The following is a 17,421-nucleotide window of genomic DNA, read 5'->3' as shown; positions in this document are numbered from 1 at the left end:
CTTTTGGGTGTTGTGGTCTGCAAAAGAGGCATTGAGTGGCAATCATGTTCAGTCCATAGTCTACTTTCAACATGCATTTCCCCTCCTGGGAGGATCCTCCAAACACCTTTCATTTGGTGTTCCCTTCTCTATCTGAACTGCCCTTTCCCCTAGAATATCTGGCTGGCCTCTAAGTTATAGAGTAATCCTCCTGGTGTTGATCTCAGCTATTCTTAGGTATTGATCTCATATTTTGTTGCTTTATATCCCCCAGATGAATGAAATTTTTCTATGTCTATCCCTCTCTTTCTGACTCATTTCGCTTAGCATGATACTTTCCATATTGTACCACTTGTATGTAAATTTCATGACTTCATCTTTTCTAAGAGCTACATAGTACTCCATTGTGTAGATGTACCAGAGTTTCTTTAACCAGTCATCTGTTCTTGGGCACTCAGGTTTCTTCCAATTTCTGGCTATTGTAAAGAGTGCTGCAATGAACAAACAAGTGCAGATGTCACTTCGACTACACATTTTTGCCTCTCTGGGGTATATTCCCAGGAGTGGTATCGCTGGGTCAAATGGGAGCTCAATTTCTAATTTTTTGAGAAACGTCCATACTGTTTTCCAAAAGGGCTGAACTAGTCGACATTCCCACCAACAGTGAAGGAGTGTCCCTTTCTCGCCACATCCGCGCCAGCATCGGTTGCTTTTGTTCTTTTGAATGTGGGCCAGTCTCTGAGGTGTGAGATGGTATCTCATTGTGGTTTTGATCTGCATCTCCCTGATGATTAACGATGTAGAGCATTTTCTCATGTGATTTTTTGCCATTCGGATTTCTTCTTTGAGAAAGTTTCTGTTCATTTCATTGCCCCATTTTTTGATGGGGTTGGATGTTTTCTTCTTGTGGAGTTCCACCAGTATTTTGTATATCCTTGTTGATAATCAGGGGTTACTCTTGGGGCATACTGGGAGCCATATGCTGTGTCTAGAACCATGGCAAGTTGTATTTAAGGAAAATGCCTTAGCTTCTTTGCTATCTCTCGTGACCAAAGTTATCTCTTTTAAAAGCTATGCTAGTGGGATCAGAGAGATAGTACATCAAGTAGGGCCCTGACTTGTACAGGGTCAACGCAGGCTCTATCACTGGCACCCTACATGCTCCCCTGAGGCAGCCAGGAGTGATCTGTGATTACAAGGCCAAGAGTAAGCTCTGAACACAGCCAGATGTTGCTCACCTCCCCTTCCTATGTCCAAAAAAATTAAAAATAAAGGTTACACTAGATAATTCATATTTCTAAATCAAGTTCTTATTCTTTCTACTATGCAAAATGTAAGTAATACATCCACTCTGAGCTTGTGAATACTAAGGCTACTAATGAAGGCAGGTAAGGGGGAGGTTGATATAAGCAACACCTAGTCTTACAGGGAAGCACATAAAATAGAGTACCCTTACCTTTTGTCATTGGGTGAGAATTTTAAATTGTTAGTAAGGGCCAGGAAGAAAGTTCAAAGGACTGAATGTATTTTTTGCCTGAGTGAGGCCTATTTGTTTTTTGTCTGACATTTCATGATTCACTAAGCACCACTTGGTGCCCCACCCATATCCAAATGCCAAAATGTTAATAGAAGTGATTTATATTTCTTATGGTAGTAGAAGTTGTATATAGATAATACAATTGTATAGAGATAACACACAAGTCTTTCTAAACATATTTATACATTTTACATTAAAATAAGTAGGAAAACAAAATATATATTGCTTATAAATGTGACAGTGACACAATCTTTTAAGATAAGATGTGAAAAAATATTAAGGGACTCATATTGATGAATCAGTTAGGAATTAACTGCCTTTCCCCTAATATTTGATACCAGAGAACTTACGCATCTATCACAACTCTCTCAAATGTTAAAATGAATAAATGTATATAGATTCATTGTATGTGAAGTTTGGTTTTTAGTCAACAATAGTGAACATGACTCAGTACGAACATATTTGTGTGTGTGTGTGTGCGTGCGTGTGTGTGTGTGTGTGTGTGTGTGTGTAAAACTTAAAATCAAAATGGTCTAGCAAGCTCCTACTCTGAATGTGGTTTCACTCAGCTTCTGTGAAAGTCCCCCAATTTACACATAGATAAAGCTGTCATAGGTACCGGACCCCTTCAGCTCAACTACTCTGAGAAGGATTAAAATACACTTGGCAGGAGTTAACCATTCAATTAGCTGACAGTGGTGAAATCCCAGCACCTAAGACCTAAGCACAATTCACCTATTTGGTTCAAAAAATTAATCTCTCATATTAGACCCCCAAACATGGGTCCCCCATTTAATTTTTAGTCACAGTCAAGACTGCTATGGTGAAACCCAAAATTCATGATGTTCCTAAAATAACTCTCCATCAAAAACAATAATAGACACCTAAAACTATATGAGAGATAGATAGATAGAGAGAGAGAGAGAGAGAGAGAGAGAGAGAGAGATTCCCTCTCAGAGCAAATATAGTACTTAATCTTTATTTTCTTTGACCTAAACGTCTCATAAAAAGATAAATTATTTTACCAGCACAGAGAGTCAGCCTTGAGGGTCTCCTGCTTCATCTCATTTTTCATAATGACTACACCAATTTACACTTTGACAGTGTCTGAGAATCCCTTTATGCACATCTTCACAAGTATTTATTTTTTTATGTCCCTAATAGATATGAAGTAATATCTCATTGTGGTTTTGATTTCTGTTTCTCTAATTATATCTGGCCATAAATAATCTTTCTTGTCTCTATAGGCATCTGAATAAGTCTAATGCAACTTTAAGTACTAATAGGTAGAGTTAATTGTGTAATGGTAAAGAGAAATTAGAATTTTGAGAAGTTTTGAAGCTGTAGATGTGGAAATATAAAGTCTAAAATTTATACATGTTGTATAAATTTAAAATATTATCTAAAAAAAGAAACTAATTTTGAATGTTCCAAGAAATGCAGGTGAACAAAAACCTGAATGTGGCAGAATATTTTCCATATTGTTCTTCATCTCTTTTCCAAACATCTGTGATATAAGCATAGCTTTCAAAAGTAATGTCTGACATACAGCTACACATTAAATTCTCCCAATTTTAGGCTAATGAAAAAAGATTTGAAGTATGTTAAAAATAATAAAAAATAAAGATGTTTATTTTTTCTTATATGATGAAGTTATACATTATTCTGTGAGGAGGACTACTGAATTTTTTAAAATAAAATTTATTGAATCACTGTGTGATACAATTACAAAGCTTTCATGTTCCAGATTCAGCCGTACAATGATTGCACACTCATTGCTTCAACATTGCACTTTCCATCAACAGTGTCCCCAGTATAACCCCCTCCTCTCACATACCAGGCCTCACCCTGCCTCCATAGCAGGCAGTTTCCCCAATACTCTCTCTCTACTTTCAGGCATTAAGTTTTATTCAAATTTTACCACAACCATTCAAGCCTGCCTGCTGGAGCAGATGCTAGATCATTTGTTGTCCATTGCACATTTTGAATATCATGGTGAATGTGGCCCCATGCTTCTGGAACCCTAGATTGTAAATGATTGGGTTCCAGAGACATTTCTGTAGGGCACTAAACCATTTTGGCATTCAACTGGGTGTCTCTGGACCAGGGCTGTTGGTTCACTAAGATGGCATCCAAAGGCACATTGTGTGTGGCAGTCAGGCAGAGGAGTGGGCGGGGAGCAGGAGAGGGACAGCCTGGCACCTGTACTGCCATGGGGCATGGAGATTTAATCCTGGAAACTGCATACCTGGAACTTGCTTGTGGAAGCTCTTGGTCACTGGGATTTCATCTGAAGTAGTTTGGGTGACTGCACCTACTCCATATGGGGTGTCCTGGTGAAATTAGCTCTGGGGTCTGGAGTGATCTCCGGCCCTGTGATGTCTTCCATGACCTGCTGCTGTGTCTTTGGCTGTTGATCTCTTTAGACATTTATTTATGGGTCTCTGAAGCAAGGCTAGTAATAGTATTTATAGGGTGGCCTTGGAATTGGTCCGTGGGGGATAACTGCCATTGCTTCCATGTATATTGGGATGTTGGAGGAATTAGCCCACCCCAACTCTGTGAAAGCCTGGAGATTTTAGTCACAAAACCTGAATACCCAAATTTTCAGCAGGTTATATCTTGGTGAGATCCATCCTGAGATGGTGGAGTCAGGCTGGGGATATGGCAGCGGCTTTGGATTGTGGAAGCAAGTGGCTGCTGGGGTATCTGCTTGGGCAGGCACAGACCAACCTGCCTCCTCCCCATGCCTACCTAGTCTGTCCAGCTATCTATGGGTCTGAGATTAACTGTGGTTTTTGATCTCTTTTGAGATTTATCTATGGGTCTCTGAAATAAAGCCAATAAATGAGCTTGTATAGTTCAGCCGGAGGTGGTTTGTGGGCATGGCTCTCACATACCTAATTTTTGGCTGTTTAATTTCTTGGTAAACTTAGTTCCAAATTGTTGGGGTTGGGCCAAAGGCACAGCAGCAATTTTGGGGTGTCAGGAAGCCTGAAGGTACTATTAGGCTGATGATGCATTTACCCCACACATACAGGTTGACCTGTTGGTGGCACCATATCCCAAGGACGACTGGATTTTTTTAGAGTATTTTATTTTACTTTTAACATTTGATAAATATAATTAAAATTTCACATTGATGGAAGATAGCATTTCCCCAATACAGTATTGCTAACTAGTTACAGTGATATACATTAATTAAAAAGACAACCATTCATATTTTTGTACAATTATGTTAGTGTCCTCTCATTGTTCATAGATTTGCTCGACCGGGCACCAGTAACGTCTCCATTGTGAGATTTCTTGTTACTGTTTTTGGCACATCAAATACCCCACCGGGAGCTTGCCAGGCTCTGCCGTGAGAGCGCGATACTCTTGGTAGCTTGCCAGGCTCTCTGAGAGAGATGGAGGAATCGGACCTGAGTCGGCTGTGTACAAGGCAAATGCCCTATCTGCTATGCTATCACTCCACCCAATTATGTTACACATTCAAAAATAAGAGAAATACAATAAATAAAAGTACCTAAACTTGGAATGATTCATTCATGGAATGGTTAAGTCTACTTTCCTTCTATTATAAATGGTTCTATTCTTAAAAAAACAAAAAAGTCCTAATAAAATAACAGTCATCTACTCTGTAAATAATAAGATTTGGAGAAACTTAATAATTGAAAGAAAAATTGATGAAATCTATTTTATTTTTGCACCTGAGGTGGGATTCAAAACCACAGTGTGTGATTTAGAAGTCAGTATTCCATAATTCAAACATCTAGAGCGAGAGACTTAATTTATTTATTTTTGGTTTAGGACCATGTATCGCAATGATCAAGGGTTAATTCTGGCTCTGCGCTCCTGGTGAGCTTTAGGGACAGTAAGGGATGCTGGAGATCAAACCCAGGTTGGCCATGTGTGCACAGCAAGCATTCTTCTTGCTGTACTTTCTCTCCAGCCCCAAGGGATTTAAATTTGCAGTATTTTTAATGTATTCCTTAAATACTGAATCACAGTTTCACTTCATATTCAATGAATGCTAAGTAATAGCAATTACTAACTAACAAATAACTTATTAAAAAACTACTTCAAATATTTTCATTTTACAGCTGAAAACATCATGCTTGACACATTAAGTGATCTACACAATGTCGCATGCAATGTTTCCAAAATTATAAATATTTTATTTAAAAATAATTTTTTTCACTTTGAAAGTTTCCAAGATCTTGAAATCTTTGAATAAAGCCTCTTATCTTGTACCAATATTCTTTAGTACAAGTCTGCTTTCTCATTTACTTGACCAGCTATGATACAAATTGACCCGATAACCTTAAACAGTTTAGATTTCATGTAACTTATTTGTCTTATTGCTTAATATGTCCTCATTAACTTTTGCTGTATTCCTCCTAACTGCATTCCCCAAGAAAGCCTGCATTGATTTACAATCTTGGTTTTGGACACATTCTTCTTATGTATTTGTGTTTTCTCTTGTCATATAAATTTGTACTGAATGATGCTCTACTTTTTTTTAATAATTATTTGAGTAGGATTATTTCCCTTGAATCTCTCTATGAGGAAGACATGAAATTACACAATTTTAAACTGAATCTATGTTCAGAATTTAGGCAAACATTGAAATTACAGTAAAATGGTACGTGGGTGTTGCTTAGGATGAAGCAAATAGAAAGAAAAGTTTACCTGTAATGAATAAATCAGTGGATAGTTGAAAAGGCTTATCAGAGAGAAAGATAAACATTCTTTATAATGTTGGGGAAGCGATGCAAATTTCCTAGGCAAAAAATTTAGTGTTTCATTTTTTTTGTAAACAAACATATTAAATACTTAGCTGAGATAAAATTTATCAAATTATTACACCTATCAGATACTGCCTGAATTCTGTTTGGTTAAAATAATACTTTATGTCTCACTGTTGCTTTATAATATGTAGCAGTTTTACTAAAATTATTATGTTTTATACTCATAGCATCCCTGAGAAGAAAACAAGAAATAAAACTCTAAGCAGGGTATTTTAAAAAATATTTTTAACATACCTTCAGCATAATTCCTTTTCTATAGGTATCTCACTCCCTTTTTGTGAATTTTATTTTTGGTGAATTAGACACTTTGGGTATATAGATATTACCATTGGCTTCAACAAAAAATATTGTATTTTATTTCATGAATAAAAATGAAAAAAAGAAATTCAAGCATTTCAGCTTGTTAAGGAGAATAAATTTTTATTATACCGGTTAAAGTTTCCATCATATTGATTAATACAAAATAAGCCAAAATTTTATTTATAGTGCTCTACCAGGAGCTTTGTATTACATTTAATTATATTTCTGTTTGAACTTATCTTAGAAATTGTAACAAAAAACATTGCAATTTTATGGAAGATGATCTATGGTTTTAGGCTCCCTATTGGAGAAATGTGGGATAAGCAAGGAAGTAGAGCAGTCTGCAGGAACTGCTGGGGGAGTAGTAGTCAGCTGCCGATTTCTGTGTTGCAGCTAATATCTGAGTAGTTGAGATCTCACTGCCCTGAAGCAGGTAATATTATAGTCCATTTATTTGTCAGGGTAAGATTTTATTAGCAGCCAGTTTTGGTCTTGCATGAGAATGAATCTTCTCCAAGCCTGAGAGAAAAAAGACTAATGGACTTCAAAATCAACACCACATTTGAAAGCTTTAACCCAGGATCACTGAGGTGATGAGGTTAGAGTTAATGTACCGTGCAGTTCTGCTCAGATGAAGCTGCTAACAAATACTACATATGTCTGTGTGTTTTCATCTTGATCTGTTGATGTTGAGCATTGGTTCTGTATCTATTTTAGCAGAGTCACATGCCTCCACCCTCCCACCATTTCTGATGATAAATCTCAGTAGTTTCACAAACATAAAAGGAAAATTCTAACTGTAGACATTTTAGAAGTAAAGCAAAGGATGGTTTAGGCATTTGTTATAAAGTACTGGGAGCTGCTCTGAAGTCTGGGAATGGCACAAGGTTGGTGATTATCAAGGGCATACACGACTTGCAGAAAAAAGCATCCTCTGGAGGAAACTGAGGCATGACTATCCAAGGTCCAATAGTGCATGTGCAACATTTCTCTTAAAATTCTTGGCCACTGTTTCCTGGTGGGAGTGACATGACAGTGTTGTTATCTATCCATCACTTCACTTATCACTTAATCCCCGTTATTCATCGATTTATTTGAGCAGATGCCAGTAACATCTCCATTCATCCTGGTTGTGTGATAGCGTAGCCCAATGGTATCTGTTCGTTCTAGGAACATGCAGAGCCTCAAACCGATCATTTAGGGTCTTGACGAAGAAGTCTGACCATCTTATAGGTGGGCGTCCACGTGATCTTTTGATGTCTGTGGAATCCAATCAGTAATGGCTCTAGTCCAGCGGTTGTCTGTAAACCTCATTACGTGTCCAGCCCATCTGATTTTTGATGTCTTGGCAAATGAGACAGCGTCCCTGATTCTTGAGCATTGACGAAGATCAGAACTCTGGATTCTATCTCTCATTTGAGTGAATCGTGATATTCCAAGCATAGTTCTTTCGATTCCTCTTTGAGAGACCCGAATAGCATTCTCATCCTGTTTTCATAGGGTTCAGGTCTCTGAGGCATATGTTAATGCAGGAAGAATAGTGGAATCAAAGAGATGTGCTCATAGCTGGAGGTTCTTTGTCCTTTTAGTTATTTCTTCAATGCTCTTGAAGGCATTCCAAGCCACTCTCTTCCTCCTGCGCAACTCAGGTGCCAGGTCATTCATCATGTTGATTTCTCGACCTAGGTATATATAACTGTTACATTCGGAGATGGTGGTTCCGTTGAGAGCGAATGGAGCGTCAGGAACAAGGCTGTTTCTCATAAACATTGTCTTCGTAAGATTCAGCTGTAGTCCGACCTTTCCACATTCACGGTCAAAGTCGTTCAGCATTTGTGCCGCTTGGCTGATGTTTGGTGTTATTAGAACAATGTCATCAGCAAAGCGGAGGTGGTGTAGTTGCCGACCATCTATCTTCACTCCCATGTTTTCCCATTCCAGTTGTCGCATGATGTTCTCGAGGGTGGCACTGAAGAGTTTTGGTGAAATGGTATCACCCTGCCGAACCCCTCGCTTGATATGGATGATTACTTCTTTGTAGAATGGTGAGATCTTGGTAGTGAATCCGCAATAGAGCTCACGAAGGATCCTGATGTATTGAGTTTGTACGCCCTGATTGGCTAGGGCTTCCATGACCGCGTCCGTCTCAACAGAATCAAAGGCCTTCTTTAAATCAATGAACGTTAGACAGAGCGGCATCTTGAACTCCCGAGATACCTCAATGAGCTTGTTTATTGTGTGGATATGGTCGATGGTACTGAATCGTTTTCGGAATCCAGCTTGTTCACATGGTTGTCCTTCATCTAGTGTTCTGCTAATCCTATTCAGGATGACTCGAGTGAATAGTTTGTAGATGACAGACAATAGGCAGATTGGGCCATAGTTGCCAATGTCGTGGATGTCTCCTTTCTTGTATAGTAGTACAGTCCTGCTGGTTTTCCATTGGGATGGAAACTTGCATTCAGACAGGTAGCGTGTCAAGAGTCGAGCCAGTGTATTGATGAGTACTGATGGTAAGTTCTTCAGGTGTTCAGGTCTGATCTTGTCTGGGCCAGGTGCTCTTTGTTTCTTTACCGATGAGATGGCATGTTGGATTTCGGAAGGGAGAACATTGGGAACGACATATCCATCATGTGGTATGTGGTATGTGGGCAAGTGGATGTGGCTATTAAAGAGATCTGAGTAGAAGTCATGAATAATTTTCTCCATTGCCCTTCTGGAAGATGTGATAGATCCATCATGATGTCGGAGGGCAGTCATCTTGGTTTTGTAGTTGGTGAAGGACAGGCGGGTATTACGAATGTTTTTCCCAGCTTCTGCTGCATCTACCAGTACTGCTGCTCTCCTGTTTTTGAGGTCATCCTTGATGGCTTCTCTGCATTGTTTTGCCAGTTCGGATGTTCGCTTGTGGTTGCCTGAGGCATGTGCCAAGCCACGTTGGCGAATAAGTTCAAGAGTGTTCGAAGAAAGACGGTTTTTAGTGGTTATCTCTCTCTTGGCATTCCTTGCACAATAATGGAGGTGCGGAATCATTCCATCGTATTCCTCATCAATGTTGTCAATGACGGCATCTTCCCATGTTGCTGCAATAGAGCAAAAGAGCTCCCAGTTGGTGGTTGTTCTGGGAGTCCTCTTCTTAAACCTTGCATTTTTTTCTCCTCGTTCTGTGAGGTATAATTTAGCATGGAGAAGACGGTGGTCTGATCCCATTTGGAATTTTGGGACAACAGCAACATCGGTTAGGCAAAACCGCCGATTGAATATGATGTGGTCTATTTCATTGTGGAACCGTCCATCGGGAGACTCCCATATCCAACGTTTAGATTCAGCCTTTTGGAATTGTGAGTTACCATGGAAGGTTTTGGTTGACATGATGAACTCAGACAGTCTGTCACCCTGTTCGTTCCATTCCAGGCCATGGGTTCCGATGTGGAGTTCATCGACTGATCTTCTTGGTCCTATCTTGGCATTAAAATCACCGACAATGATCTTGTAGAAGGTGTGATCTTCTTTATAGAACTTCTCCAGCTCCATGTAGAATTTCTCAGTTTCTCTTTCACCATAACTGGATGTTGGTGCATAGACAACAAAGATAGAAACTGCCGGTAGTGAGCCACATTTATTCAAGTGTAATCGTCCGATTCGGGTTGTTAGGCATTCGAATGAATCAATGCTCGTGACTAAGTTTGTGTTGACAAGGATACCGACACCACCAACGCCTCTTTTATCACATGTTCCAAGGAACAGTTCTTCTCCAGTGTCGAAAACAGCATGATGGGATTGATGTCTTCTCATTTTGGTCAGACCAATCATGTCGTACTTGATCTTTCGCGCTTGTACCATAAGGTCTTCAATGGATGCAGAAGATGCCAGCGTACGAGCATTAAAAGTACAGACAATCATTTTTGTTTTTCTGCGTTTTGGCAGCCTATGTCTGCCTTGGTGTTTTATCAGCCTCTCCTTCCATATCCTTCTCGACTCTGCATATTCAGGGTTAGGGAAATGAGATCCATTTATTACTGGATTTGGCATATCAATTTGGTCTATTTGGCATAGACCACGGATAGCTTGCCAGGCTCTGCCGTGCGGGTTGGATATTTAAGGTACCCTGAAAACTTAGAGAAAAGCAAATAAATAGTCGTGCGGCCGCAAATGCGGCCGCACGCTTCCGGGAGCTTGTTGTGATAATCTCTGGATCCTGGCCGTTGTTGGGGTTACACGGCAGTTGGAGGGTGTAACTGTCTAGCCACTGACAGGTCCAGTCCCAATCCGTGCAGGCTTGGAGATCTCAGCCCCGGGTCCCACACACCTGGGTTCCTCTGCCAGCTCTGTTATGTCTGAGGCTTATCCAAGTGTGTGGAGAGTGGCCCCAGTAAGGCCTTGGTTGGGGCCTGGAGGTCTTCAGCTGTTGGGCCCTGGCGAGGATAGTCAGACACAGGGTAGGAGACTCTGCCTTGTGCTCTCCCGGGAGCTTGTTGTGATAATCTCTGGATCCTGGCCGTTGTTGGGGTTACACGGCAGTTGGAGGGTGTAACGGTCTAGCTACTGACAGGTCCAGTCCCAAACCGTGCAGGCTTGGAGATCTCAGCCCCGGGTCCCACACACCTGGGTTCCTCTGCCAGTTCTGTTATGTCTGAGGCTTATCCAAGTGTGTGGAGAGTGGCCCCAGTAAGGCCTTGATTGGGGCCTGGAGGTCTTCAGCTGTTGGGCCCTGGCGAGGATAGTCAGACACAGGGTAGGAGACTCTGCCTTGTGCTCTCCCGGGAGCTTGTTGTGATAATCTCTGGATCCTGGCTGTTGTTGGGGTTACACGGCAGTTGGAGGGTGTAACTGTCTAGCTACTGACAGGTCCAGTCCCAAACCGTGCAGGCTTGGAGATCTATCCATAGTAGTAAGAAAAGCTCTACAGTTAGGAGATTGTTTAACAGATGGAGCAGTTTCTGTTAGACTCTAAGTTCTGCTACAATGTTTAAAAAAAGAAATGTGACTGCACAGGGGTTTATGAACTCACAGCTAACTCTACCTCTCAGGGATATTTGAGACTTATCCAGGAAAAAAAAAAATGTATATATACAGATTTTATGTAAAAATTGATCAATGTCTGAATTCATCACATATGCTAATATTTGATGGCATCTATTTAATATGTGCAGTAAAATTGCTGAGGTTTCTTTGAAATTATTCTAGGTTAGCAACAGCAGTGCTTATTTTCAAATACCCTGTAAATAAGGTTAGTTGCAGCAGGACAGATTAGCCTCCTAGTTCTCAAAGATTGTTTAGAGATATTTGAAGAATTTCCTGTCACATTTTCTTGATAACTTTGGGCCAGAAATCTGATAGAAACTCAAAGGCCATTCAGATATAACCTAACACACCTGCAATATTTCATTGTATATTTATTTCAGAGGTGGAACATCTTCCCCAGAAGAAAACATCCGGTAAAAATTTCATTCACTCACTGTTTTATTTTATTCTTTCTTATTCAACGCTCGATTCACTTTAGTTTTGCTTCAAACAAAGCAAAGGTCATCAATGTTTACATTTTTTTTATGTAGGAGTACTGCTATTTATTCAGTCACTGATTAGGCTGATTGAATTGTGCATGAACCCCACCTTACTTATTTTTTCCATTTTTTATAATTTTATTTATTTATTGAATCACCATGAGAGCAGTTACAAAGCTTTCGGGTTTAAGTCTCGGTCATACAATGAATCACCAGTACCTTCACCAGTGCCCTTTATCCACCCCCAAAATCCCCAGTATACCCCCATCCTCCCCCTCCCCTTACCTGCGGGGCAGATGATTTCCACATTACTCTCTCTCTACTTTGATTACATTCAACATTTTGACACCACACCCACCATTATTATTTGGGATTTTACCCCAACACTCAGATCTGCCAAAAAGGCAACAGTAGACAATCTGTTTTCTATTGCTGGTTAGTCTCAGATATTCTTTTAAATATAAAGCACTGTAGCACTGTCGTCCCGTTGCTCATCGATTTGCTCAAGCAGGCCCAGTAACGTCTCCACTAATCTCTCCAAAATTATGTAACTTTGACAAATACTCATCTATACCTTTAGCCTTTATCTAGTCGAAGTCATGGATTTCCTATAATTCTTAAAACTTCAGTGTCATTTTTAACTATAAACTCACAAAAAAGCATCATCATCATTCTATAATAAAGTATTTCTTGATATCTCTTTTTTACATAGTTGTTTAATCAAAAATCTAAGTATCAATTTTGATTATCAATTACATCTAAGGCATCTCCACATTCTCTAAATTATTACACAGGTGCAATTTGATTCTGTTGCCTTTTCTATGTTTTGTTTATTATTTATTACTCCAGGATTCTGGCCACCCTCTCATCCCCTTTTTTTAAATATAAAGTTTGAACACTTTCTCCACATCAATCCCTCCCCAGTTCAATCATTTCTATATAAGGCAGTCACACCAATCATTTATCTTCTCAAAAGGCAAATTTTATAATGTCACCCCAGTCTCTTTCACTCTCAAAAACTTCAAATTGCTTTAAAGTGACCTTCAAATAAAGGTCAAAATCCTTAGCACAATCTAGAAAGTAAAGGATAATCTCACTTAGCAGAAAAACCATCTTGCAATAACATAAGACTCCCTTTTATCTCCTGACTCTGTTTTTTTTTTGGGGGGGGGGATGACTTGTTTATGTAGAATAGCTTTATTGATATTTTATGCCCAAATACCACAAAAATTTAAAGTTTACAATTTTGTGAGTTTGAACATCTGCAAATTCATGGCATCATTATCAGTTCAGGACAATAGATATATTCAAGACCTTCCAGCATATTCTATTGTAATTTTTTCTGCATATGGTTGAGGTAAGACTATATAACATGAGATCTTTTGAATTGAACAATATGTCTTGTCAACTTGTTCTAGAACATATCTCCAAACCTTGATCATTTTGTTCTGGGGATTTGGGAGAGTGGGAACACATGTGGTGCTCAGAATTTATTCTTGGCTGTGCATTCAGAGATCAGGTCTTGCATGTGGAGTAAACTCACGTGAGTCAGGTGCAAAGCAGTCACTCTACCTACTATACTATCTCTTCAGCCTCTAACTTGCTTATTTTGTTTTTCTCAAATTTTATGATGGCCGAGCAGTCTAAGGCGCTGCGTTCATGTCGCAGTCTCCCCTGGAGGCGTGGGTTCGAATCCCACTTCTGACAGCATAGGAGTCAATTTTAGGGCTGGAGCGATAGCACAGCGGTAGGCCATTTGCCTTGCATGCAGCCAACATGGCCGACCTGAGTTCGATTCCTCTGCCCCTCTTGGAGAGCCCGGCAAGTTACTGAGTGTATCTCGCCCGCACGGCAGAGCCTGGCAAGCTCCCCGTGACATATTCGATATGCCAAACACAGTAACAACAAAGTCTCCAATGGAGACGTTACTGGGCCCGTTCGAGCAAATCGATGATCAACGGGAGGGCCTTTACTTTTTCACTACTTTACTTTACAAACTTTATGTCTGAAATATTATACAGCTACTTCCCATTTGACTGCTTTCTGCTTCTATTAATTTATGTTATATGCTTAATATAAGTGGAAACATCCAAAGATTGTTGGTGGAAGCAGACAGCGCAGGGTAGGGTGGGGCTCCTGGTTTTAATCCCTTCTTCATCTGTGGTTGGTGGGAGCAGGCAGAGGATCTCTGTTCCTGGGTCCGTTGAGCCTGAAGCCTGGAGTCCAAGGTCTCAGAGTTCTGCTTATATTGTTCTGTGGGGCTTCAGTTGTGCATGAGTCTTTGCCCGAGCGTTCAGAAAGCATCCTGGAGTGTGGCGGTATTGGAGGTAATAGAGGTAGTAGAGGTCTGCTGGTGAGGTATTTATCTGGAAAATTTTTTTACCCTTTAATTTTTGTGGGTTTTTTTCATCTTTACTAATATACTTCAGTAAACCTGGGAGAAGAGTTATCTTTCTTACCTTATTTCAATGATTTTAAATGAATATCAGAAGTGAGTTTGCTGGATGAGATGGTGGTACAATTTTTAATTTCTTAAAGAACTTAAAGAACTTTCATTATGTTTTGCACAGCAGCTGTACTATATTTACCTTCTCATTAATATTGTACAAGAGTTCTTGTTTCTCCACATATTTACAAATTCTAGTGATATATATATGTATATATATATATATATATACATATATATATCACTGTATCACTGTCATCACGTTGTTCATTGATTTCCTCGAGCAGGCATCAGTAACGTCTCAATTCATCCTAGGAAGTGATCATCCATGTCAAGAGAGGAGTTTGGCAGGGTGATACCATTTCACCAAAACTTCAGTGCCACCCTCGAGAACATCATGTGACAACTGGAATGGGAAGGAATGGGAGTTAAGATGGACGGTCGGCAACTACACCACCTCCGCTCTGCTGATGACATCGTTCTAATAATACCAAACATTAGCAAAGCGGCACAAATGCTGGCTGAATTTGACTGTGAGTATGGAAAGGTCAGACTACAGCTGAATCTCATGAAGACAATGTGTATGAGAAACAGCTTTGTTCCTGATGTTCCATTTGCTCTCAACGGAATGGACATCTCCAAATGCAGCAGTTATGTGTACCTAGGTCTAGAAGTCCACATGACAAACCACCTGGAACCTGACTTGTGCAGGAGGAAGAGAGCAACTTGGAATGCCTTCAAGAGCGTTGAAGAAATAGCTAAGAGGATGAAGAACCTCAGGCTCCAGGCACATCTCTTCGATTCCACTGTTCTTCCTACATTAACATATGCCTCAGAGACCTGGGCCCTATGAAAACAGGATGAGAACACTATTCGGGTCTCCCAAAGAGGAATAGAAAGAGCTATGCTTGGACCAGGGCTCTGGCAGCCGAAGACCTCCAGAACTAGCCACCACCATGCTGAGACCACTCTCCACACGCATGAAGGTACGGGCAGAGGAACAAAGGCATGCGGGTCCTGGGGCTGAGTTCTCCAAGCCTGCTCGGATTGGGGCTGCGCATCCTCCACCCAGATCCTCCAAATTCCAGTAGGCAGGGATCACACCCAACAACTGGCCCCCTAGCGCCGTGTAATCCCATCAATGGCCAAGATCCAGAGACTATAAAATACAGCTCAGAAGCAAATGCGGCTGTGTGACATCTTATCACATTCTTACTTTGGAAAAACCCGGCAGGTTACTGAATGCCCACACAGCAGAGTTTGGCAAACTCCCCGTGGCGTATACCAGTAGCAATGATGGGTCTCATTCTCCTAAAACTGAAAGAGCCTTGAATATGGCACTTTTTAAAAATCTATGTGACAAAAATGTTTGTTCAAATCTTTGTCCATGATCCTCTGAACTATAGGACTAGACTAATTGACTAGACTAGTGGACTAGACTAGTGCTAATTGTAAAATTGCGGTCAGAAATGCTAAGACACAGATTTTCACAATCTGTGTGTATGCTTTATTTTCTCCTCCCATATGATATTTTCTTTGATTTTCCTCTCATTAACTTTTTTCTCTGTTACTTTTGATAATCACAGCCAACAATGCCTTGGTGGCATCAGACAAATTCACATAAGTAATTTAATTTAAACACAAAAATGGTTTAATAATAAAATTGTTGGCAACGTGACAATTCAAGATTACTTTTCTCAGAATCCTGAGATCCTGCTTAGAAGTTCTAGCCAATTTTTTACACTGTCTCCTTTGCAGTTGAAGGCATAAACTCAGTGTGAGAGCACTGCTCTCTATGACTCAGAGCACATATTAACCTTTGGGGAATGGGGAGAGAAAGCATTTGGTTCATCCATATTACTTATAGCAAAGTATCCTTAGCCTCATAGCTAAGTTAGCCTCATAACTAAGTTAAGATAATTTTTACAATGCAGTCAGTAAAATGTCAGCTGGTCAATTAAAATATTCTGTCCTTTGGTTTGCTCCAGAATAATACCCATTTCATAATATGGAAGTTAGATGTGATTATATATGCAATAAGCTTCATAGGCTGCCTCTTTCAGGGCAGAGGTCTATAAATGCAATTTATTTCCCTTACAGTTGAAGAAAATCTGAAAGCATATATTTGTTTTTGCAGCTTTCCTCCCAAAGTTCATAACTGTGTCACAAACTGAAAAAATATTGGGCTATGCTGTCCCATAGAAAAGGGAAAAAACCCAGACATTAAGCAGCATCAAGTCATATCACAGGCAATTTAAGATTCCAAGTTCTGAAATCCATCTCAGGAAATAGACCCTAGAATACATAAAGAACATTTATTTCAAGAGATCAAAAGTCAGTCTTTTACACCCAACTCATTCATTCTCCATATATCCATAAGAAATGAGAAAGTTAAGTACAGTTTATTTCTGATTTTTGATATAAAGATCTATTAAGCGTTCTATTTAGAAGTATCACCAAGAGTAGAATTTAAGAATCTAATTCCCAAGGATTTGTAATGTTCTCAGACAATGAATTCTCTAATCTCTTAGTAAAGGAAAAAGTGAAATGATGGTTAGTTCTTGTCTTTATCATCTAGGGATCAAGAGCTATGCTTTTTGTTTGTTTATTTGGGGAACCACTGCCAATGTTGCTCTCAGGGTTTACTCTTGGTTCTTTGTTCAGGGTTCATTCCTGGCAGGATTCCAGGGGCCATGTGTTGTGCTGGGGATTGACCTCATACAAGGCAAGGGCCTTACGTGCTGTATTATCTCTCCAACCCTCAGGAGATTCTTTTTGCATGCACGTGGCCCCTAGTTAGAAGCTCAGGACCACATAGATCCTTTAGCACAATCAAGTGTAGTC

The 17,421-nt window shown here is 39.9% G+C and overlaps 2 pseudogenes; both read left to right on the top strand.

Moving 5' to 3' along the window:
* The first annotated feature begins 7,488 nt into the window (after positions 1-7,488).
* On the top strand, positions 7,489-7,696 carry LOC130026722 (uncharacterized; annotated as a pseudogene).
* Positions 7,697-11,418: 3,722 nt separating this feature from the next.
* On the top strand, positions 11,419-11,595 carry LOC130026723 (uncharacterized; annotated as a pseudogene).
* The last annotated feature ends 5,826 nt before the right edge of the window (positions 11,596-17,421 follow it).

Source organism: Sorex fumeus, unplaced genomic scaffold (assembly GCF_029834395.1).
Source record: "Sorex fumeus unplaced genomic scaffold, SorFum_2.1 ptg000034l, whole genome shotgun sequence".
NCBI classification, from domain to species: Eukaryota; Metazoa; Chordata; class Mammalia; order Eulipotyphla; family Soricidae; genus Sorex; species Sorex fumeus.
Note: the sequence above shows the minus strand (reverse complement) of the source record. Positions and strands in the feature narration are given on the sequence as shown.